Raw genomic sequence first — 24,845 nt, 5'->3', positions numbered from 1 at the left:
CTTCTGACGGTTCTAAAGTTGAGGCTTTAATCTTTTTTTCATTTATTCATTTTATTTGTGTTTATACTGACATTAAGTGATGTTTTATTATTTGTTCTATCTTTATTTATATTGACTAGATGATGATAGACATTTTTATTTTTATTTATTCAGTATGACTGATGTGCAGTGCACAAAGGCACACTCTATATAATCCTCCATATTTATTTTTCTTATTATTTTTCTTCTGCTGGATCTTCGGCATGTAACTAGTCCCACACTGTTGGGTGGATGTACACAAAAAGCACATCAAAATGTCTGGAAAATTCATGTGCTATGACTTTTGTTAATGATTCACTAAACCGTTTCTGCAAAAATCTCAAAAAAATGCGAAAAATTTCCCATTCAAAGTGAATTAAAGGTGACTGCACTGAGAACATGCAGATGAAGGTTATGAACTGTAACAGTCCAGCGAAGAGCAGGAGGAAAAAACGCAGCTCTCCGACAGAAAGGAGGGAGAGCGGAGCCCACAACCAATTCACCTGATGTCACAAAACACTTAGAACAGACTGAGTCATAGAAAAATGGAGACATCCCGCAGATAAAAGCTAATGAAAGAGCAAGAAGGCGTCGTCATTCCTCTGGGCAAAAATTCTTCTACGGTCACGGCAAAGCAGCGCTCTCTGCGCACATATGCATATTTGTCAACTTTGCAAAATATCAAGCTAATGTGATACAGCTGATTGATTGGTGATAAGCTGGTGTGTCGTCAAGTGTCTGATAAAGTATTACGAGGTTGATCAGCGTCTGTTATCCCCGCAGACGTTACATTCGGTGATTCTTTTGTTTCGGCCTTGTGTGATGTTATTACAGCTAAAAGTTGTGACATATAACACGACAGCTGCAGCAGTCATCTGTGGCCACCTCAGCCAGATCCATATGGTTCTGCATGATAATAAAGGTCTGATGATAATAAACCTTAATCCTCTGAAAGCCTTTTACACCTTGGTAACTGTAATGGTGTTTCTATAAAAAGTAGTGGCAATACATTGACGTGTTACTTAGAAACGTGTTATTCCCACCACTGTTTGTGAGTGGTAAGCTTTGGTTGGTTGAAGCTTTACAGCTTTGTGGAGTGATGGTCAGTTTGATCTGCTGTTGGTTGTTTTAGGAGCAATTGTTATATATACGTTTGCAGTTACCACTTTCTGTGACTCAAATGAGTTTGGGAAACCAGAAATGGAAGTTGGAGGTGGAATGAGCAGGGAGGCAGAGGGCAGAGGGCGGTGAGCACAGGTGGGAGAGGCTGGATCAGGGTACACGAGCGAGGGGAAATGGTGTGGCTCGCTGGATTTGGCTGGTGGAAAGCTGGTTGAGGGCTGGTTGTTATGCAGGCTGATGAAATCTGGTCCCGGAGTGCAAAAGTGCACAATTAGGCAAGAAAACACAGAAAGAACTGGGGCAGATACACTGCAGCATGATGAGCCTGATGGAAGACAGGTGTGGATGATGAGTTTGAAATAGCAGGTGTGCAGGATCACCACACACACACACACACACACACACACACACACACACACACACACATACAGGAGACGGGAAAAACACAAGGAAACATAAAGGGAAAACTACATTCACAGCTGTGACATCATGTACAAGGCAGCACTGCCCAGTCCTGGTCCTCAGAACCCACTGCCCTGCATGCTTCAGATGTCTCCCTGCTCCAACACGCCTGTTTAAAATGATCAGCTCGTCGTCAAGACTCTGCAGAAGCCTGATAACAACCTGATCATTTGAATCAGGCAGGAAAACATCTAAAACATGCAGGCCAGTGGGCCCTGAGGACCAGGGTTGGGAAATGCTGCATACGAGGTGTTTCGTTGGCAGGGATTGGTGTTTTTGCCCTTCGATGCTTTCATTCTTCTTTGTTTGAAGAGATTTTGGTTGTAACTTCAATCTTTGGTCTGTGAGAGAACATCATTGACACAATACAGCCACTTTTTTTTGTGTAAATATAAATGTTCCTATTTTGTTTCGCAGTAGTTTCCTGCATTAGTCAAATGAAACTAGTATATTCAAGGTTACCAGGATGCCAATAAAGAATATGGAATGAAGATCATAAAATATGGCTTGAAAGTCTGACAATATGCAATGAGTCTGAAAAGATACAATGAATATCTGATAGTATAAAATAAAATTCTGAGAAAATTGCATTAAAATCTTAGAATACGACATTAAAGTTTGAGAGTATGGAAAATAACTGTGTTTGCAATAACACAGCTGTTTCTGGTTGAACGAGACGTCTTTCAGCGTTGTGATCCTTTCCATAATGTTGTCAGACATGTAGAATAACAATCTGAGCCTGTCGGGTGCGAAAAAACAAGCATAAACAACAAGCAACCGTCACCTGCTTTGTACGTTCCACCGGTGCGCGGTGGTGAAGTGGCAGCTGCAGCGTGTCTCTCTGCGCTCCATTTCCATCACCCCTCTGCTTCCATCACAGTCAGTTCTGTGGTTTGTGGTGATTTAGAGCCACAGTTTGTTGCTCTGTGTACAATGATGCAGATAATAACCAGAACTAAAACTAAAAGCCTTGCTCACCATTTAACCACCAAAACATGTTGCACAAGGTTTTTTTTAAAAAGTGCATCAACTAATGTAAAAATATATTTACGAATCCCTTCAATTCCTCACTGAAATGTTCTCCCTGTGGATTTTTGTTATCTTCTATCTGTTTTATCTTATAACTGTGATGCACGCTGACTGACAAAGAAAAAAAATGAATGCTTGACTGGAAGAAACTCAGTCGACCACAGGAGCTCCGACTGATGTTTCGAATCATCGACTCTCAGGGGTCAGCCCTATCAAAGTGTGTTTTTTCTGCTCATAGTTCATGTACAAAATCCTTGTGCAGTGCTGAGCCTCTGGTTTCTATCACTCCTCTCTGTTTCCATCACAGTTAGAAATGTTCTGTCTGTTTTATCTTGTTGTTGTAATGCACACTGACGTTCAGGGAGCAGCCCGAGACATTTCAACTGGCATTTTTTTTTTTTTTGCCTGGAAGTCCAGGAAGTTGATGAGTGGAACTGAGACTTCACAGATGCAACACACCTGAAGGGTGTAAGAAGTGAGATTAATGGGTTAGTGAGGTATGTTGAGCCTGAAGCCAGGACTTTCAGTCTCACAGAGATGGCTTTTTTTTAACCCCGCAACTTACACTGCACAAGTAACTTGCTTTGGACGAGGTTGTGTTCCGAATTTCGGATGTACAGAAATTCTTTCACTGATGATACTCTGTACGAGTGATATATGTTCTCCTCGTCTCGTAGACAAAGCTGTGCTGTTATAGTTGCACAAACTGTGTGCATCGCATCCACAGAAACCTACATGCATTCGGCGAGTCCATTTTCTACTGCTGCACCGTAAACCTGGATAAGTTGTCAGTCCTCAAAAATTCGGGGCAATCAGTTGCTACAATTTCCTTGAGTTCATAAACTCAAAAGTTATCAGAACTTAAATAGTTCAAGTTACATGCACTCTTTGATTACAGTTAAATTAAAATGATTCATCAAGCCAACTCAAATATTGTAAGTAAATGCTCAAAATTTTTACTCTCCCCTCAGTAAACTCAATATAGTAAAATATGAAATATATCTTTTTAAATCTCTTAAAATATTTGTTTCCCCCATCAATCAAAAATTTTATAAAGACAAAAGAGAAAAATCAACAGGCACTCAACATTTTTAAGTTAGTAGAACCTCTAAACAAATTAAAGTTTTCACTGCTTACTACAAATCTTTAATCTCAGCATTTGGTTTACAGTGTGGTATTACAGCTAATATACACATTAGGTTAGATTAGAATTTTGATTATTCTATTCGTATTTATCACAGAGAATATTCAGTTAATAAATTATTTTCGCTTTGATTTTGGTCGAAAGTGATTTCCACATAATCTTTTATTATTTAGTTGTTTCTACATTATATTCTCTTTAGCTTCTGATTGGACTTGAATGTACTAATTTGCTTTTGAAGAGTCCTGTCCCCAAATTCCTCAGCGCTTTGAATAATTGCATGTCAGTGTCATCTCAAGTTTTGAGGAAAGTCTTGAGGGCACCGTCTCTTCGATCAGTCGCTTCATTAACTGACTGTCACCAGTTGCACCAGAGGCTTCACCCTCCTTGTAATGGGAACCAGACCGAGCAGGTCGCGGGTCTAACAGAACATCAAAACGTGATCAGACACATGTGCGATGCAAACCAGACCAGAGAACGGAGTCTTCTCACCTCCCCCTGCCTCGTGACGGAGTCTGTCGCTCCGATCCTCCTCCCTCACTCCTCTCTCTGCATCTCACTCGGTGATTGTGGATGATTAGGATTCCCTTTGGATGGGGGTTTGGACATCCCCTTGGCAGAGTGTGGGCGCTGTCGCCATGGCAACTGCCAGGCTTAGTGATTGGGTAAGCCTCTGCCAGCCGGTGCAGTGGTTTCACACACCCTGGGGTCTGCGGAACCCCCTCTGTGCTGCAGCACAACATCTCATATCAGCTGGAGAATTACCAACACACATCCGTGAGTGAATATAAACAACAAAGCATCATGTTAGTGTGTGCACTGTATGAAAATAGTGGTTTTGGACATGTGCAAAGATATCTACTATATCTCTAGACCTGACAATGAAAAGTCTTTTGCCTTTCTTAATGATTTACCAAGGTGATTTCTCTTAACATCGTCCAAACATGTAGACTTATAGGTCTGCATGCTGAATTCAGTTTGCTTGGCCAGAGTATCCACCTGCTCATTTCCCTGCACTCCAACATGAGCAGGAACCCTGATGACCGGACCACGCTGGCTGCTTCAGCAGTGTGTGGTGGAATCTGCACTCTGTTGACCAGCAAACCAAATCCAGCCCAGTGCTCAGTTTTATGTGGCTCACGAGAGCTTGCAAAAAACATAATTTATGCAATACAAATCTAAACTGTAACAAGGAAAAATTGTGTTTCTCACGATCGTCCTTTCTTTGTCTTATGAGAAATAAATGAAATTCTTATTTTGAGCTTCCTGAAGTCTCATCTGTTTCTCTTAACCCCCTCTTCAGAGGAAAAAGGAGCAAAACAAAAGAAAAGCAGGAGATCTTTTGCTGAGCTCATGGGTGTCTCAGAGGTTTCTCCCTGATCACCGTCTGGAGACAAATTTAAGATCCTATTTAAGACAGCTGAGTTTTCTTTTAGACCTCAAGAGTGGAGTCAAATTTAAGATCAGCGCAGTGAGACAAAAGAACATTTACAATCTTCAAGACGAAGGCTGTTTCCTCTGAGCCGAATTTAAGAAGTGTGAGAAACTAGTCAAAGTCTCATATTGGTCTCAAATTGAACTTGTTTATGTCAGGCCAGACAAAGATGAGATCTTATTTTGAACTTTTTCTTTACTTTTGGGTGTTACGGAAGTACAGTGATCATACATTAAGTTACTGGCAGAGAATCTGACCCAATTTTGTTATCAGGGCACCAAAGGTGTCTCGTGTCAGTATATGCTAGATCAGTCATTCCCAAAGACTGGGTCGGGACCCACAGGTGCGTCACAGGAGATTTTTTTCCCCGAATAAATAAAAGACTACGGAGGAAATTCTGCAAATTCAAGATTCATATAAGATGAAATAAGATAAACCCTAGCAGTAGGCTAAAATGTCATGTGTTGTTTTGATATATAATGAGACGGCCTGTTAACTCGGCTTAAATGAATTTATTTCTAATTTCTAACGTTTTAACATGTGAATATGTTTTCAATAAAGCATCAAGATAATAAAAGGTGCAAAAATGGCAGTAAAAATGGATGAATGTTCATTTATGTATGTATGAATGAACTCTTCCCAAAACGTATTATTCTGGGAAGCCTTCATTTTGCGATGGTTTGTCATTTTTAAAAATTGGGTCCCCAGGAAAATAGGTCAGGAATCACTGTGTTCAATATCATCTCAATATCAGATAGTCATTTCCAGAGTAGTAGTTAGTTTCTGCCTTCCTGCCGTTCATTTATTTAGACCTAGTTTTACATTTTCACTTGGCCCTTTGAGGGAAACCATAATGCTGATGTGGTCCTGGATAAACTGAGTTTGACGTGATGCATCAAAAATACACAGTGAAAATGATCTGTTGATAATCATTAAACATAATCAAACCAGCAACACGACACCTCTCACTACAGTTCATGTCACTGGTTCGGGGGGTTCGTAAAGTAGTTTCAGACGGTCACCAGATGGTTGCATGCAACATTAGCTTTTTTTTTTTTCTTTAAATAAAATAGCAAACTTAACAAACAACTCAGTCCAACAAGCATGATGGGAAACAAGGGCTCTATTTTAGACTGGGGAACCTTTTTTTAAATGAGGCTTGTTTACAAGGGATTATTGTCATTATCAATGAATCTGTTCATTATTTTCTCAATTAATCTTTTTTTTTTTTTTTTTTTGTGTGTGTGTGTGTGTGTGTGTGTGTGTGATAGTGAAACACGTCAATCAGTTTTTTCCAAAGGCCAAGATGACGTGTTAAAATGTCTTGTTTTGTCCACAACCCAAAGATATTCAGTTTACTGTCAGAGAGGAAAAGAGAAACTTTAAAATATTCACAGATGAAAAGCTGAAATCAGAGAATTTGGATATCTCTTATCAAAAATGATAACTGGTCAATCAATTAATTTTTAAAATGGTTTCTGATTAATGTGATATTCAATTAATAAAACAATTAATTGATAAGTTGTTGCAGCTCCAGTGTTTATATTACATCGTCTGTCTCAGTGATATAATGTGCCTTAGAATAGATTTGTGACAGTCTCAGTGATGGTCTTCCTGTGTGAACTTGGGTGTGTTGTGAGTTGAAAAGGTTGAAAACTAATAGATGATATCTGTAGATATCACAGACATGAAGAAATCAGGTGAAGGGCAGTATTTTTCCAGTGAGCTCTCTCTTTTTGTTTTTCTCTCCCTCTCTCTCTCTCTGTGTCTCTGACCAAGAGGAACAAATCACATTACTTTCTGCAGCTCCTTTCTTTTCTTCAAACCTCTTCTGCACTTATTTCAGAAAGTTAGGGCTGGTAGCAGCAACCCTGCAACAGAAACAATATTTGTGTGGACGCACAAGTCTGTGAATTCCCAAAATGCTGCTTGCAAGCACATACAAAGGGGGAGGCTTGTGTCAGGACGGGTGAAAAACCTATGCCAAATCAAGTATGTCTATAAGGTCAACAGCAAGACAAATACTATTTATACTGGTGCTTTTTTCAGTGATCCAGGTGGGCAGATTCCAGTGGATAATTTCATATATTGTGTTTTGTGTTCCATTAATTTTTACTGGCATTCACTTTGTTTTATCTCCTTGTTTAAATGTATGGAGTGGATTGTTTCTATAAGGACGTGGTCACTGCTGGAGGGTTCAGATGCACAGCCGAGGTGCAGTGGAGGCGCAGGGCTCACAGCTGCAGGACCTCTGACCCGCTGGAACAAACAATGAATAAAAGAAACAGAAATTGTTTTGTGAAAAAAAAAGCCCTGATTATTTTTGTACATAAATGTGTTTGTGCGTTTTACTCTCATCTCAAACAAGGGGATACGTGTCACGCAGGCCACCGAATCATCAGGTGCGTCTGGCTCACTCTGTGTCCCCCTCTGTCACCAACACTCCACCGCTCAGGTGGGACTCCCTGATAATCAGTTTGTCATCAACCTGTGGATCTGCGCTTTCTGGTTTATACTTTTCTGACTCCTCCTTTTTTAATTAGTCTCGGCGATTGTCAAATTTGTGAGGCAGCAGTATTCTCTGCATCCGCCGCACGCTGCCACTCTGATGTTTTTTTGGCATCAGTAATGTCCACAGTTTGTCCACCAAATAACATTTCTCTTGTCTCAACCTGTGCAACAAATGCGTTGATTTCATTGTATGTGACATTGCTTTTTTAGCCTTTCTCTCAGTGTTCGCCACGGTCGTCCTCATGCAGTCAGTGTGAATGAATATTAATTTGGGGCGTTTCATTGACCATTTTTAGGCAATTATGGGTGTTACATGACCTAAAGGTGGGCCACATTTCAAGATGATTATGATTTATAAAGGAAAACTGGACGTGCCTACACCTTGTTTTATAAATATGAATGTTTTTGTGCATACGCACTTTCTGTGTTTCATCCGTACACCATCTTTTAAGGTGAATCCTACGCACAGTTTTATAAATGAGGCCCCTGGTCTGCTATCGAGCAGATGATCCACTGTAGCAATGCCTAATGGGAGCAGCTAAAACACAAAAAAAGATCATTATAAGGAATATTTGATTGATCGTATCTATTCTAAATGATAATCTGCCAGATGTTATGCTTGTTAGCACTGAAAGGCTGTCACATCCAATAATGGTGTTATTTATTTCCTTCAGGCCAATAATATTGCCAATATCTCTGTGGTTTGAACTGACAAATGGTCTGACACTGTTTTCTTAATATGTGAGTCACTCAGTGGGATGTACTGCTGTCTGCACACCATGTATCAGGATCTACAGATCAATCTGTGAATATGAACACTGAGTCTGGAAAACACTGTTCACAGCGGTTCTGGATAGGGCGCCGTACTGTAAGTTGTTCTGATTTATCCTTTAATTCCCGCTGTATATTGAGGTCTATACTTGGCAAGAGGGAATAACCAGGCAGGAATGGAGGAAATTGAAACCATGGGGTTATACTGCTTTGCATCACCGATCATCCCAAAAACTCCTGAAACTGGTCTCATTTTATTCTCAGCCATTTGTTAAAGCACTCCTGGCTGGATGAATATCATGTTGCCCCTGAAGATTACCTCAGTATGCCAGCAATAACTTCACTCTTCTGATCCTTAAAGCCATTTCTCTTATTTCCAGCTGCGTCACTGATACTGGAGATGTTTTGAATGATCCGCTACAGATTCTCAGGGCCTGAACTCGTAATACATCCAACTTTTTGAGATTTGATTTTTGCCACACACACTCACAGTCAAAAACCAATCTCATGAGCAGCCAGTGTATATTTTGTAGAGATGCTCCACTTGCTCCCCACTCCTGTACTGACGAACAACAAAGTATGTTGATGCCCTTTTCAAATGAACTTTCCATTTCAGTTTTTTGTCAAACCAAACCCCAAGAACCCTAACAGCTTTTACTTGCTCAAGAGGTTTTTCATTCAATTCTAAGGGACTGAGTGTGATTTTATGCCATCTTGAGAAACTAATACGTTGTGTTTTTATTACAGATAGTTTGAATCTCTATTTACTGGACATTTTCTCACTTCTTCTCACTTTGCAACTTTCATTTTCTTGCTGTAAGATGCATTGCAGCCTTTTATCTACAGAGCAGTCTCATCTGCATACAAACATGCATTCAGCCTGAAAGAAGATGTCACTGATCATTGTTGAAGAACAACGGACTACATCCACCACCTTGTGGAGCTCCATTCTTTTTCATTTATACACTCTGGAGTGCCCTGAACCTACTCTTGTACTTTCCTGTCAGATAAAAAGCCCATAACCCAATTATATGCTCTACTGCCGAGTCCCAGTGACTTCAACTTAATAAGTAACCTTTCTGTCTATAGTATGCCATATGCATTTTCAACATCAAAGAGGACAGATATCACTACTTTCTTGTTGATCTGTGCAACAACACAGAATCCATTGTATTCTGACTCCTATGGAACCCACTTTAAGAGGAGGACAAAAGAGCTTTACTTTGTAGAAAATATATCAATCTCTCTGTGAACATTTGTTCCATTATTTTACACAAATGGGACATTAATGCAACAGATCTGTAGCTAGAAGGATGTGAGGGTTGTTTTCCTGGTTTCAGAAGAGGCACTGTTACTCTTTGTTTCCACAGTGAAGGAAGCTGACTAACATTTTTAACATACAACATCTTTTCCAGGAATGGTCTAAGTAGTAATTAACTCTTTTCAACTCATACATATTGATTTGTCAAGTCAATGAAGTCATATATAAAGTCATGTAAGATAGGGCTCTATCTTACATGACAGAGCAACACAACTGTCACTGCCAGTTTCCGACCATCGCACCTGTGATTTTCACATACACAAAATGAAGTGTGGTCAGGCGCATTGCTGTGTAGAGGCAACACAAAGCGATTGCGCCGTTGACCAACAAAAACCTGGTGTAAAATCAATGGTGCAGTTTTTTCTGCTATTTTAATGGTTGGTGCATTTGTTTCTATGCAGTCAAATGGAGCTGTTGATGGGACAGAGGACTGGGAGATGCCGTGGCACACCGGCCAAGGGTCACACACCTGTCCCTCAGCGAAGACGAATGCCGCTGTAAACTTCATTTATCCCACCAGGCTGTAACACAAATCTGTGATCTCCTGTCAGATCTCCTGGAGACTGATGCCAGCTGTTGCTGTCAAACTTGCTGCTCCGCTGCATTTCTTAAATGTGGGTCATTCCAGCATCCCCTGAGTTTGTGCACAAGCTGATCCATTTGCTCAGCAGAAAACCGTTCTGTTTTCCAATCTGCCAAATGCACCAGTTATATAGCAATGCACCAGGTGCTCCTGACTTTTTTGGTTTAATTTATGATATACCCAAAAAAAACACTTATGATTAATTAATAGACTGAATACAGCCCCGTTGCACCTTACTTTGCGCCCAGATTGTGCACCGTTTAACTTGCAGCATTCACTTTAAACCCTGCTCTATAGATTGTTTGAACGGGGCCCTTTGTTTCGACACTGTCTGAACTATGAAGTTTTCTAAATGTTTGTACCAGAAGTTCTGTCTTTTCTAAGTTGTTGATAGGCAGTTTTTCCTCCGTGTTCATCGCCCCCCACTGCCCCAGACATCTGACAGCTGTACGTCTCTTCCAATACTGCCACAGTATTGCCCTCAGAATTCATGTTTTGTGTTCTTTTTGTTGTCCTTATTATTCCTTGGCCCTTTCATAACGGATCAAAGCATCCTGAGAATGATTTTTTGAGTTTCCTAGACGCTTTATTTGTTTCTTTTATGGCTTTGATAAAGTTGCTATTCCACCAGGGTACATTCTTGGTATGTCTGACTCCTGTACTCCGAGGGATTGTTTCGTCAGCTAACTAAATTATTTCATTAACACATTCACCATTAAATAGGTTTCCATCTCAGTTCAGAGCTCGTCTTTGACAGAGCTGATGAGCAGTTTGCGCTGGTAGAAACACTCATTAAAAATGGATCAATGATCAATAATTATTTATTACCCACATCAGAATCACAACATTACATCCTTTGTTGGAGCTCAGTTCTTACGCTGCTCACTCTCTTGTGCGTCGGCCTGACGCCAAAGCCAAACTGTTTTTTTTTGTTTTTTTTCATGTTGAATTTTTCCATTACTCAAATGTAAGTCTTAGATTTCACTGCACGTTTGCAGCTGCAGACACATTCCAGTGCCTCAGGTGGATTGCTCCACTGGCCAAACCTATTTTGCGGTGAGTGCGATGCATTAATCCCAGCAAATATTCCCTCACCTCGTGTCACCCTGGTCATGATTCATCACTACCACCGCTATGAGTCATTAGAGCTCCTCTCATAGTGCATGTGTGCAGGCTCTGACCCGATGCTTGGCACACTAGTATGCTATTCATGGTCATTGTGGCTGTCTCGTCTGCTTCCATGGAAACTGGGCTGCTGTGATGTGGAATGGAGAATGAAGGTGACAAGAAGTAATCCAGCACATCTGACAGGACGGCAGCTTTACTGGAGGACACACAAGCATGGCTCCACACCCGGCTGTTCAACACACTGAGGGGTTCGCTGAGAGCTATATTAGATTATTTCACACTCATTAGCATAATCCTTGAATGTATCACTACCCATCAACAACAAGCTAACATGGTGCCAGAGTCTATTGCATTTCATCACAGATCTGTGATGACACGCTGTGCCTCCTTTCAATCAGCTTCCAGTATTGTTGTTACAGCTGAAATAAGGATTATAGAAAGGTTCCTCCTGAAGGGCTTAAGTTTTACCCAGAACAATTTCTTTCTAAAGAACCCTTTAGTTCCCATGAGGAGCCCTTTTCATCCAAAAAACACAAAGAGTTCTTCAATGACTGTTGAAATCATTCAACTTTTTTGTCAAGGGTTGGTCATGGGTTCTCTGTCTCATAATATAAAAAAGTCTTGGTAGAACCCCCTGGGTAGGTTCTAGATAACACCTTTGGAGTATAAAAATGTTTTCCGTAGTAGCCAATGAACATAAAAAATTTAATCCTGGCTAACCATAAAAGTCTCCCAAGAGAGGTTAAGTAAAATTTGCCCATCCAGCCTTAGGGAATGGAATCATGTATGGAATTAATAACGGTTAACAGGAACATAAATGAACAATGGAAACTTCATTAATTAACTCAAAGCAAACACATATACATATTAAAATACAATTTCAGGTCTGTAATAATTACCTGTATATGTAGATATGCTGTGCACCCTGATATTGCCATGCCACGGATCTGCCACGCCAGGCTGCAGCCCCCTCCATGAGGAGAACTCAAAACAGAAGTGAAGAGAATGAGGCAAGGCTGCCCACCTGTATATAGATGCGCCAGGTACTGCCCTGCAGCCATATGCCAAATATTCTACAATATCTCTACCTAAGCAGGCGGGGATTTTCATTCATTGGCCAATCACATGCCTCATCTACATTTCATTGCCATGAAAGTCATGTACATCATGTGAGGTTGAGAAATGCACCACATGTAATGTGAGCGTTGGTTGAGGTCCAGATTCAATTTGTAGATAACATCAGTATCCTTTTGCAGAGGCAATTTCATAGTCTATGAAGTTCTGCTGAGACGTGATTATTGCTGGTTGAAAACTTCACCCAATACCCCGCCTGGATGACTTGAAATACAGTCAGCTGTGGCAATTTTTGTTAGTCTCTCAAGAGACTTTACATGTTGTATTAATGGTAAATCCTGAGTTTAACCACTTATGTTTCTTTAGTTCCAGTTTGTGACATAAAAATCAAGATCTCTTAAAATGAGTTTAAGTTTTACTTAACTGCATTTTTAGAGCTCTAGCAACCTAGCAAGTTTAATTGATCTTAACAAAATATAATCGGGCTCTCAGGAAACTTTACATGCTGTAATAATAGCAAATCCTGAGACAATCAATACAGTGTAGTTGGTTCTTGATTTTCTGACATTAACTTTCCTGCTTTAATTTTGTTAAACTAAACAACTTAAACTGGATTTAAGATGCTAAGTTCAGCCCAATCTTACTTATAGAATCAGGAAGTCTAGTTTAAATGATTTTAACAAAACATAATCTAGGCTTAAAATAAAAGTCTCACCAAAAGAGGTTATGCAAATGTCCTGGAATTTCCCCACCTAGTTATGAATAGCAGTACGTGTAGAAGGCGGGGTTGTCAATCTCTCAACCAATCACATGCCTCATCATCATTTCACTGTCCTGACAGTAGTTTACATCATGTGAGGTTGAGAAATGCACCACATGTAATGTGAGCGTTGGTTGAGGTCCAGATTCAATTTGTAGATAACATCAGTATCCTTTTGCAGAGGCAATTTCATAGTCTATGAAGTTCTACTGAGACGTGATTATTGCTGGTTGAAAACTTCACCCAATACCCCGCCTGGATGACTTGAAATACAGTCAGCTGTGGCAATTTTTGTTAGTCTCTCAGGAGACTTTACATGCTGTGTTAATGGTAAATGTAATTTTAACAAATAGTGTGAAGCTAGTTGTGGTTAATCTGACAAGTAAAAAACAGTTTAATTTACACTGAGTTTGAAATCTTGGGTTTAACTAAATTATTTTTCTAGAGCCTTCTAGTCTAGTTTAAATGATTTTAACAGAATATAATTCTGGCTAACACAAGTAACATCTATGTCACTGTTATGACAGTGGTGTACATGTAGTATTAATGGTAAATCCTGAGGTAGGCACTTGTTTTTCATCAGTTCTTGGTCTTCTAACACATAAGAATCAAGGTTTGTCAAGATGTTTAAGCTTTTTAGCTCAAGTGACTCATTTTTTTTAGAGCTTGGCAGCCCAGTTTAAATGAGTATAACAAAATACCATTTATCATTAGTCTCATAAAAGGGGTTATGTAAATGTCCTAACATTTCCCCATCCAGCATTGAATGAAAGTAAGGGTAGAGGGTGGGGTTTGTAGTCATTCAGCCAATCACATGCCTCATCTACATTTCACTGTCCTGACAGTAGTGTACATCATGTGAGGTTGAGAAATGCACCATGTGTAATGTGAGCGTTGGTTGAGGTCCAGATTCAATTTGTAGATAACATCAGTATCCTTTTGCAGAGGCAATTTCATAGTCTATGAAGTTCTACTGAGACGTGATTATTGCTGGTTGAAAACTTCACCCAATACCCCGCCTGGATGACTTGAAATACAGTCAGCTGTGGCAATTTTTGTTAGTCTCTCAGGAGACTTTACATGTTGTATTAATGGAAAATTCATATTTAACTAGCAGTAAAAGATCTTAACAAAATGTAATCCTGGCTGACACAAGTAACAGCCATGTCACTGTTAGGACAGTAGTGTATATATAGTAATAATAGCAAATCCTGAGTTAACCAGCAGCAAATATCTAGTTTTCATGTTCCTCACATCTAAAATTCAGGCTTTACAAAATTAAATTTAAAGTGTTTGCCTGAATTAAATAGTTTTTAGAGCCTGTCAGCCTGGTTTAAATTAGATGATATTTTTGGTTTCTGAGGAGACTGTACAGTATGTGCTCTACTAAATGTTAATCCTGAGTTAAACACTAGAGTCTGACTAGTTCTCACTCTGACACATAAGAAACAGAGATTCTTAAACTGAGTTCAAGTTTATCAGTTCAAGTGAACCATGTTTTTAGAGCCTCTAAGCCAAGTTTGAATGAACTCAACAAAACATGATTCTTGATTTACTGTAACAGTCTCACAAAATAAGTTGCAAATGTCCTATAGTTTTCTCATCAACCAATGAATACAAGTAAATGCAAAAGGCGGGGTTTGTAGTCAATCAGCCAATCACATGCCTCATCTACATTTCACTGTCCTGACAGTAGTGTACATCATGTGAAGTTGAGAAATGCACCATGTGTAATGTGAGCGTTGGTTGAGGTCCAGATTCAATTTGTAGATAACATCAGTATCCTTTTGCAGAGGCAACTTCATAGTCTATGAAGTTCTACTGAGACGTGATTATTGCTGGTTGAAAACTTCACCCAATACCCCGCCTGGATGACTTGAAATACAGTCAGCTGTGGCAATTTTTGTTCGTCTCTCAAGAGACTTTACATGTTGTGTTAATGGTAAATCCTGAGTTTAACCACTTATGTTTGTGTAGTTCTAGTTTGTGACATAAAAATCAAGGTCTCTTAAAATGAGTTGAAGTTTTACTTAACTGCATTTTTAGAGCTCTAGCAACCTAGCAAGTTTAATTGATCTTAACAAAATATAATCAGGCTCTCAGGAAACTTTACATGCTGTAATAATAGCAAATCCTGAGACAATCAATACAGTGTAGTTGGTTCTTGATTTTCTGACATCAACTTTCCTGCTTTAATTTTGTTAAACTAAACAACTTAAACTGGATTTAAGATGCTAAGTTCAGCCCAATCTTACTTATAGAATCAGGAAGTCTAGTTTAAATGATCTTAACAAAACATAATCTAGGCTTAAAATAAAAGTCTCACCAAAAGAGGTTATGCAAATGTCCTGGAATTTCCCCACCTAGTTATGAATAGCAGTACGTGTAGAAGGCGGGGTTGTCAATCTCTCAACCAATCACATGACTCATTAACATTTCACTGTCCTGACAGTAGTGCACATCATGTGAGGTTGAGAAATGCACCACATGTAATGTGAGCGTTGGTTGAGGTCCAGATTCAATTTGTAGATAACATCAGTATCCTTTTGCAGAGGCAATTTCATAGTCTATGAAGTTCTACTGAGACGTGATTATTGCTGGTTGAAAACTTCACCCAATACCCCGCCTGGATGACTTGAAATACAGTCAGCTGTGGCAATTTTTGTTTGTCTCTCAGGAGACTTTACATGCTGTGTTAATGGTAAATGTAATTTTAACAAATAGTGTGAAGCTAGTTGTGGTTATTCTGACAAGTAAGAACCAGTTTAATTTACACTGAGTTTGAAATCTTGGGTTTAACTAAATTATTTTTCTAGAGCCTTCTAGTCTAGTTTAAATGATTTTAACAGAATATAATTCTGGCTAACACAAGTAACATCTATGTCACTGTTATGACAGTGGTGTACATGTAGTATTAATGGTAAATCCTGAGGTAGGCACTTGTGTTTCATCAGTTCTTGGTCTTCTAACACATAAGAATCAAGGTTTGTCAAGATGTTTAAGCTTTTTAGCTCAAGTGACTCATTTTTTTTAGAGCTTGGCAGCCCAGTTTAAATGAGTATAACAAAATACCATTTATCATTAGTCTCATAAAAGGGGTTATGTAAATGTACTAACATTTCCCCATCCAGCATTGAATGAAAGTAAGGGTAGAGGGTGGGGTTTGTAGTCATTCAGCCAATCACATGCCTCATCTACATTTCACTGTCCTGACAGTAGTGTACATCATGTGAGGTTGAGAAATGCACCATGTGTAATGTGAGCGTTGGTTGAGGTCCAGATTCAATTTGTAGATAACATCAGTATTCTTTTGCAGAGGCAATTTCATAGTCTATGAAGTTCTACTGAGACGTGATTATTGCTGGTTGAAAACTTCACCCAATACTCCGCCTGGATGACTTGAAATACAGTCAGCTGTGGCAATTTTTCTTAGTCTCTCAAGAGACTTTATATGTTGTATTAATGGTAAATCACCTGGCAACCACTTGTACTTGCTAAGTACTTGTGAATTTCAAATTTAAGTCTTGTGTTTTTCTAAGCTGTTTGATTCTACTGGACCATATTTTTTTAGAGCCTGGAAGCTTAGTTTAAATGATCTCAACAAAATGTCATCTTGGCTTAAATTAACAGTTTCATAAATGAGTTTATGCAAATGTCATATAATTTTCCCATCTAACCATGAATACAAGTAAATGCATAAGGTAGGTTTGTAGTCAATTAGTAAATCAGATGTTTGTGAAGATGCTCAGTCATCCACATCCATGAATTTGTAGAAAGGTTATCACAGGAAAGTGGACTTGCTTGAATTCTTGAAGATGTTTTGCCTGTCATACAAGAGGCTTCTTCAGTTCTAACTGACTAGTGTGGAGTTCCAGGTATTCAGCCTCTGTGGGGTCATTTACACCCTGAGAGGCATGTGACACATGTACCCACCCCCACAACAAGTGAACCACTAGAGTCACCTGAGTAAAGGTGTGAATGAGAGTCATTAAGATCACTTTTGAGTCGTTGGCTCACCCTGCCACTAGGGGTGAGTCACTAGGGTCAGATGTGTGTAGATGAGTGTCTGTCTGGAGAGTGATCCTAGAACTGCATTGTATGTGGCTGACAGGTTGTGTCATAGACCTCCTCCTCTGGCTTCTCTGACTCCTCTCTCAAACCGTCCGTCTTCTCCGGCCAAAATATGTGTGTTCTGTCCTTATGTTTGCTTCTTTCTTTATATGCATTTCTGTAATGTTTTAAACTATTTATTGTCCTGCTTTTAGCTTTTGTTTTTAATTATCTCAAATGCAATTTTAATGTTCTGTTATTGTTTCTAATTCAATGCATTTTCAAGTTCTGTAAAGCACCTTGAATTTCCTTGTGTATGAATGGTGCTATATAAATAAAATTGCCTTGCCTTGCAGAAAGGTAATTATTGCTGGTTGAAAACTTCACCCAATACCCCGCCTGGATGACTTGACATGCAGTCAGCTGTGGCAATTTTTGGTAGCCTTTCAGGAGACTTAACATACTGTATCAATGGTAAATCCTGAGTTAACTCCCATTCTGAAACTAGCATCTGTAAGAACCAAGTGTAAGTTGTTAGTTTCAACTGAAACAGATTTCTAGAACCTGGTAGCAGTACATACCAAAGGTGGAGTTTTTAATCTGTCAGCCACTTAATAAAATCTTTATTTGCATTTTCAAGTTTTACAATCACAATATTATCCGGTACATGATGCATTGATAATAAATACCATCACAGAATAAGCCAAAGGACAATGAAGAAGGTGCTAAAAAACAAACTGTAGAGTTCACTAATGACTCAAGTCAGCTGGTCCATAAGAAAAAGATCATACAAGTCAAAAATCTAAAACCTGCCAAAGCAGACTCTGATTTTTTTTTTTTTCTGTTTTACTGTTGCAATACTGTTGATTAATTGAAAGAGTTGTTTTTGTTTCAGTGGCATGTTTTCCTCTAAGACCATACATGATTGAACAATAATTAAGATCAAAAACCAGTGTGAGACCTTCCAGAATAGACCGAAACTCCTTCTAGTCATGAATAGCAGTCCATGCAAAAGGCGGGGTTTTCAGTCAATCGACCAATCACATGCCTCATCTACATTTCACTGTCCTGACAGTAGTGTACATCATGTGAGGTTGAGAAATGCACCACATGTAATGTGAGCGTTGGTTGAGGTCCAGATTCAATTTGTAGATAACATCAGTATCCTTTTGCAGAGGCAATTTCATAGTCTATGAAGTTCTACTGAGACGTGATTATTGCTGGTTGAAAACTTCACCCAATACCCCGCCTGGATGACTTGAAATACAGTCAGCTGTGGCAATTTTTGTTCTCAGGAGACTTTACATGTTGTACTAATGGAAAATCCAAATTTAACCAGTGGTAAATGATCTTAACAAAATACAATCCTGGCTAACACAAGTAACATCCATGTCACTGTTAGGACAATAGTGTATATGTACTATTAATGGCAAATCCTGAGTTAACCCGCAGTGAACAGCTAGGTTTTGTGTTCCTCACATCTAAATTTCAGGCTTTGCAAAATTAAATTTAAAGTGTTTGCCTGAATTAAATAGTTTTTAGAGCCTGTCAGCCTGGTTTAAATTAGATGATATTTTTGTCTCTGAGGAGACTGTACAGTATGTGCTCAACTAAATGTTAATCCTGAGTTAACCACTAGAGTCTAACTAGTTCTCACTCTGACACATAAGAAACAGAGATTCTTAAACTGAGTTCAAGTTTATCAGTTCAAGTGAACCATGTTTTTAGAGCCTCTAAGCCAAGTTTGAAAGAACTCAACAAAATATGATTCTTGATTTACTGTAACAGTCTCACAAAATAAGTTATGCAAATGTCCTATAGTTTTCCCGTCAACCAATGAATAGAAGTCCCTGCAAAAGGCACCCAATACCCCGCCTGGATGACTTGAAATACAGTCAGCTGTGGCAATTTTTGTCAGTCTCTCAGGAGACATATCATGATGCATTAATGACAAACCCTCTGTTTACCACTAGTGTGTAGTTAGTCTTTGTCTTGACTGACAACAGCTGGGCTTTATTAAAGAGAGTTTAAACTTTTGTCTGAAGTAAACCTGAATTTAGAGCCATTAATCTAGGAATGCAGTGATAACGAAAGCAGCATCAGGTATTGGTCCGATACTATCCTCATGTACTCATACTCACAAAACTACTCCGATACCCAACACCTGATACCATATCACGAAAAGTAGCCATTCAACAAGCAAACTGATAAAACCCCCTGAAGAATCAACACAATGCAGAGTTCAAGGAGTTTCCTGATTCCTACCCTCTTTTCTTGGTCATGCTGTCATTATCAGCAAGAGACTCATTGTCCTCAACATCATCCACTAATGACTACACCACCAATATTCCATGTTAGTCCATGTAAAACTGAAACAATATCACAGAGTCCACCTGTAGACTGCAGCCAGCTGCTGTCCAGTAAATCAAGTAAAGTTGCTGTAAACTAGTTGAATGCCTCGACTAATTAATCTGAAGACAAAGAAAAAAAACACCAAAGCCACCAATCTGTAACCCTCTTTTCTTGGTAATAAGCTGCTACAATTTCTCTTTGTGTACTTATTCTTCACCAAAATGTCCTGACAGCACAGGACACACAACTTCACTCTTTGAGGTTCACAGCAGGTAAACAAAACTGTTGCACACATGGAATCACACTCATACCTGTCCCCCTTAAACAATGACAGGAAGGAACTAATTAGCTCTTGGACAAGAGAGACATGAAGAAGAACTTAAATATACATGTAATGTTAAATTAAAATACTTGTAAAAGTGCTGTCAATGATGAAATGATTATCATATATAACACCATTTGTAACAGTAAACTTAATTCTGCAAGCCCATAATAATGCTGTATAATTATTGTACTGAAATATATCATGTACACAGTAAACTGTACAGCTTAATAAGAAACACAAACTACAAGTAGTGTGACTATGGTGACACTGGCAGCAGGAAACAGTAACATTACATTACATTACATATTTGTAAATATGGCTCGGTGTAACATTTTCTCATAGTTCGGTACTGGTTATGGGCTATTGTTGGTGTGTCTGAACTGTAAGTGAAGTTAATATCAACCTCACGTAGGTGTGTCTGAGTTTAGTGCAGCGTCTCTGGAAAACACAACAGACTCCAGTTGTTTCTGTCATGTCCCCCCAGTCACCCCCCCGCCTCTCCTGTAGAGTTGGCCGGAGTTCAGCAGCTATCTGCGGTCAAGCCGGGGCTGTCAGACTGCACCGCAAAATAATACGCACAAACTTTTTGTGGTTCATATTTTCAAGTCATGCTTTCTGCTGGTGCTTCATACAGTGTTGCCTGTGACACTGTATGAAGCATGGGTTATTTGGAGGTCTTATTGTGGTGCTTTTTAACACGTTTAATAGCTAAAGAGCATAGGGCTAATACTATTAGCTACAGGTCTCTTATCAACTATGGTGGCTCTGTAAGGTCAGACAGCGGCCGGGAAAAAAGGCACAGCTACGTTTTCCTTCCTTGGTGTGTTTATTTGTGAAGTATGGGTATAATATTGTATAGTATAAGTTAATTGAACAACATGGGCTCATGTGTTTTGTCTTTTTCTCCCCTTTGCAGGCTCATAAGTCTGCCAGCAGTCCAGACCGTGCTGTCCGTGTGCGTCTCCCGACCGGCCACCTTTATGTTTTTATCTGTTCTGTCTTGGTTATCTTTTCTGTGCTGGAGTTGTTTTGACTATGCAGTCCGAAATAAATGTATGATCATTAACTTGAATCGTTCATGTCTCTTTATTTTATTCACACACAAAATTGGGAAGCTATTTTGATGGTCAAGCATATTGTTTTTTTATTGTCATATTTCCATATTCCTATCACATTATAAGTAAGATAGTGAGATATTTGCAAATTGAGTGATTCGACCTGAATAAATAAAGGTCATAGAAGCTGTAGAGAAGCTATGCTGTGGAGCTTTGATACATCGGCCAAACATTGTCTGGAGAGCAGTTTCGAACAAATGCCGACGTCTCAGCGACGTCTTCCCAATGAGCAAACGCTCTCCATACAACGTCGCAGCGATGCAACTTTATTCATTGTGCTGACGTCGGCAAGATGTATGCGTGCTGTCTGGGGAGTTAACCTAGTGGCTAGCCACTTTTTCTTCTCTCAAGTGGTAAGAACCAGGCTTTACTGAACTGTTTGCCTACAACAGACATACAACAGCGCCTAAGACTAGTTGAAATGAGTTTAACAAAATATAATACTGGTTTATCATTTAAGTCACCCAAAAGAGGTAATGCAAACGTTATACAATTTCGTTCAGATTTAGAGTAAATTAACCAATCACAAGTAACATCATTATGTCACTGCCATGACAGTGGTCTACATGTAGTATTCATGGTAAATCCTGAGTTTACCACTGGTGTTGAGTCAGTTGTAAGCCAAGCCAAGCTAACATTAAGCTTTTGGGCTCATGTGAACCACTTTTAGAGCCTGGAAACATAGTTGAAGTGAGTATAACAAAATGTAATGCTGACTAACCTTAAAAGTTTCACAAAAGACCATATGTAAATTTTTATCTCATTGCTCCATCAGCCATGAATAACAATATATGTAAAAGGCGGGGTTTTTAATTCGTCATTGCCATGAAACTCATGTACATCATGTGAGGTTGAGAAATGCACCACGTGTAATGTGAGTGTTAGTTGAGGTCCAGATTCAATTTGTAGATAACATCAGTATCCTTTTGCAGAGGCAATTTCATAGTCTATGAAGTTCTACTGAGACGTGATTATTGCTGGTTGAAAACTTCACCCAATACCCCGCCTGGATGACTTGAAATACAGTCAGCTGTGGCAATTTTTGTTAGTCTCTCAGCAGACTTTACATGCTGTGTTAATGGTAAATCCAAATTGAACTAGCAGTGTGAAGCTAGTTTTGGTTGTGGTGACAAGTAAGAAGCAATTTAATTTAAACTGAGTTTAAAGTGTTAAGCTTAAGTGAACTATATTTTTAGAGCCTTCTAGTCTAGTTTAAATGATTTTAACGGAATGTAATCCTGGCTAACACAAGTAACATCTACGTCACTGTTATGACAGTGGTGTACATGTAGTATTAATGGTAAATCCTGAGTTAGGCACTTGTGTTTCATCAGTTCTTGGTCTTCTGACACGTAAGAATCAAGGTTTGTCAAGAAGTTTAAGCTTTTTAGCTCAAGTGACTCATTTTTTTAGAGCTTGGCAGCCCAGTTTAAATGAGTATAACAAAATACCATTTATCATTAGTCTCACAAAAGGAATTATGTAAATGTCCTAAAATTTTCCCATCCATCATTGAATGAAAATAAGGGTATAGGGTGGGGTTTGTAGTCAATCAGCCAATCACATGCCTCATCAACATTTCACTGTCCTGACAGTAGTGTACATCATGTGAGGTTGAGAAATGCACCACATGTAATGTGAGCGTTGGTTGAGGTCCAGATTCAATTTCTAGATAACATCAGTATCCTTTTGCAGAGGCAATTTCATAGTCTATGAAGTTCTACTGAGACGTGATTATTGCTGGTTGAAAACTTCACCCAATACCCCGCCTGGATGACTTGAAATACAGTCAGCTGTGGCAATTTTTGTTAGTCTCTCAAGAGACTTTACATGTTGTGTTAATGGTAAATCCTGAGTTTAACTACTTATGTTTGTTTAGTTCTAGTTTGTGACATAACAATCAAGATCTCTTAAAATGAGTTTAAGTTTTACTTAACTGCATTTTTAGAGCTCTAGCAATTTCATAATTGATCTTAACAAAATATAATCAGGCTCTCAGGAAACTTTACATGCTGTAATAATAGCAAATCTTGAGACAATCAATACAGTGTAGTTGGTTCTTGATTTTTTGACATTAACTTTCCTGCTTTAATTTTGTTAAACTCAACAACTTAAACTGGATTTAAGCTGCTAAATTCAGCCCAATCTTACTTACAGAATCAGGAAGTCTAGTTTAAATGATCTTAACAAAACATAATCTAGGCTTAAAATAAAAGTCTCACCAAAACAGGTTATGCAAATATCCTGGAATTTCCCCACCTAGTTATGAATAGCAGTACGTGTAGAAGGCGGGGTTGTCAATCTCTCAACCAATCACATGCCTCATCTACATTTCACTGTCCTGACAGTAGTGTACATCATGTGAGGTTGAGAAAGGCACCACATGTAATGTGAGCGTTGGTTGAGGTCCAGATTCAATTTGTAGATAACATCAGTATCCTTTTGCAGAGGCAATTTCATAGTCTATGAAGTTCTACTGAGACGTGATTATTGCTGGTTGAAAACTTCACCCAATACCCCGCCTGGATGACTTGAAATACAGTCAGCTGTGGCAATTTTTGTTAGTCTCTCAGGAGACTTTATATGCTGTGTTAATGGTAAATATAATTTTAACAAGTAGTGTCAAGCTAGCTCTACTTGTTCTGACAGCTAGGAACCGGTTTAATTTAAACAGAGTTTAAAGTCTTAGGCTTAAATAAACTATATTTTTGGAACCTTGAAGTCTAGTTTAAATGATTTTAACAGAATATAATTCTGTAGGCACTTGTGTTTCATCAGTTCGCGGTCGGCGATCGACCAGCCGGCTTAGAACTGTCGCGGACCAGGGGAATCCGACTGTGTTTTCTGACACATAAGAATCAAGGTTTGTCAAGATTCAATTTGTAGATAACATCAGTATCCTTTTGCAGAGGCAATTTCATAGTCTATGAAGTTCTACTGAGACGTGATTATTGCTGGTTGAAAACTTCACCCAATACCCCGCCTGGATGACTTAAAATACAGTCAGCTGTGGCAATTTCTGTTAGTCTCTCAAGAGACTTTGTACTGTGTTAATGGTAAGTCTAGATTTGATTACTGATGTGAAGCTAGTATTTGTAACTGAGAGATAAAAACCAGATTATCTTAAACCAATCATAAACTGTTAGTTTTAAGTGCATCAGATTTCTAGAGCCTGGTAGCCTGCTTTATCTTTTTTCTTAAATTAAACACAAGTTTAGAGCCATTGAGTCTAGTTTAAATGATCTGAACAAAATGTAATCCTGGCTAACCACAAAGCTGTCACAAAAGAGGGTGTGCAATTTTACTATAATTTCTATCTTTTTTAAAATCATTATTTGCATTTTCAAGTTTTACAATCACAATATTATACAGTACATGATGCGTGGTTAATAAATACAAGGACAGAGCAATAAGAAGGACAATGAAGAAGGTGCTAAAAAACAGACAAACTGTAGAGTTCACTAATGACTCAAGTCAGCTGGTCCATAAGAAAAAGTTCCAAGGGAGGCTCTGATTTTTTTTTTTTTATTGTATTTTATTTTTTTAACATCCTCCTTCATGATCATGTCACTGTTGATAACAGTCTGATGGATGATTATGGCACATCCAGTTTTACCAAAGTTTTACTGTCACAATACTGTTGTTGTT

The 24,845-nt window shown here is 38.8% G+C and overlaps 11 non-coding genes and 1 pseudogene across 11 annotated transcripts; all 12 read left to right on the top strand.

Annotated features, from left to right (window-relative positions):
• The first annotated feature begins 12,765 nt into the window (after positions 1 to 12,765).
• On the top strand, positions 12,766 to 12,906 carry LOC146311376 (U4 spliceosomal RNA). Its single transcript, XR_014772356.1, has one exon. It is a non-coding gene; the product is annotated as a U4 spliceosomal RNA (small nuclear RNA).
• A 618-nt stretch (positions 12,907 to 13,524) lies between these two features.
• Positions 13,525 to 13,665, top strand: LOC146311375 (U4 spliceosomal RNA). Its single transcript, XR_014772353.1, has one exon. It is a non-coding gene; the product is annotated as a U4 spliceosomal RNA (small nuclear RNA).
• A 623-nt stretch (positions 13,666 to 14,288) lies between these two features.
• On the top strand, positions 14,289 to 14,429 carry LOC146311374 (U4 spliceosomal RNA). The gene has a single exon (XR_014772352.1). It is a non-coding gene; the product is annotated as a U4 spliceosomal RNA (small nuclear RNA).
• A 707-nt stretch (positions 14,430 to 15,136) lies between these two features.
• LOC146311373 (U4 spliceosomal RNA) lies at positions 15,137 to 15,277 on the top strand. The gene has a single exon (XR_014772362.1). It is a non-coding gene; the product is annotated as a U4 spliceosomal RNA (small nuclear RNA).
• Positions 15,278 to 15,895: 618 nt separating this feature from the next.
• On the top strand, positions 15,896 to 16,036 carry LOC146311372 (U4 spliceosomal RNA). The gene has a single exon (XR_014772357.1). It is a non-coding gene; the product is annotated as a U4 spliceosomal RNA (small nuclear RNA).
• A 623-nt stretch (positions 16,037 to 16,659) lies between these two features.
• On the top strand, positions 16,660 to 16,800 carry LOC146311371 (U4 spliceosomal RNA). Its single transcript, XR_014772366.1, has one exon. It is a non-coding gene; the product is annotated as a U4 spliceosomal RNA (small nuclear RNA).
• A 951-nt stretch (positions 16,801 to 17,751) lies between these two features.
• Positions 17,752 to 17,859, top strand: LOC146311370 (U4 spliceosomal RNA; annotated as a pseudogene).
• A 709-nt stretch (positions 17,860 to 18,568) lies between these two features.
• On the top strand, positions 18,569 to 18,704 carry LOC146311369 (U4 spliceosomal RNA). The gene has a single exon (XR_014772367.1). It is a non-coding gene; the product is annotated as a U4 spliceosomal RNA (small nuclear RNA).
• A 3,413-nt stretch (positions 18,705 to 22,117) lies between these two features.
• On the top strand, positions 22,118 to 22,258 carry LOC146311368 (U4 spliceosomal RNA). Its single transcript, XR_014772363.1, has one exon. It is a non-coding gene; the product is annotated as a U4 spliceosomal RNA (small nuclear RNA).
• Positions 22,259 to 22,880: 622 nt separating this feature from the next.
• LOC146311367 (U4 spliceosomal RNA) lies at positions 22,881 to 23,021 on the top strand. The gene has a single exon (XR_014772346.1). It is a non-coding gene; the product is annotated as a U4 spliceosomal RNA (small nuclear RNA).
• Positions 23,022 to 23,633: 612 nt separating this feature from the next.
• Positions 23,634 to 23,774, top strand: LOC146311366 (U4 spliceosomal RNA). Its single transcript, XR_014772351.1, has one exon. It is a non-coding gene; the product is annotated as a U4 spliceosomal RNA (small nuclear RNA).
• A 320-nt stretch (positions 23,775 to 24,094) lies between these two features.
• LOC146311365 (U4 spliceosomal RNA) lies at positions 24,095 to 24,235 on the top strand. The gene has a single exon (XR_014772354.1). It is a non-coding gene; the product is annotated as a U4 spliceosomal RNA (small nuclear RNA).
• Positions 24,236 to 24,845: the final 610 nt, after the last annotated feature.

The sequence above is a fragment of the Lutjanus erythropterus genome, chromosome 18, assembly GCF_056507025.1.
Source record: "Lutjanus erythropterus isolate fLutEry1 chromosome 18, fLutEry1.hap2, whole genome shotgun sequence".
Classification (NCBI taxonomy): Eukaryota; Metazoa; Chordata; class Actinopteri; order Lutjaniformes; family Lutjanidae; genus Lutjanus; species Lutjanus erythropterus.
This window is presented reverse-complemented; position numbering and strand designations above follow the sequence as displayed.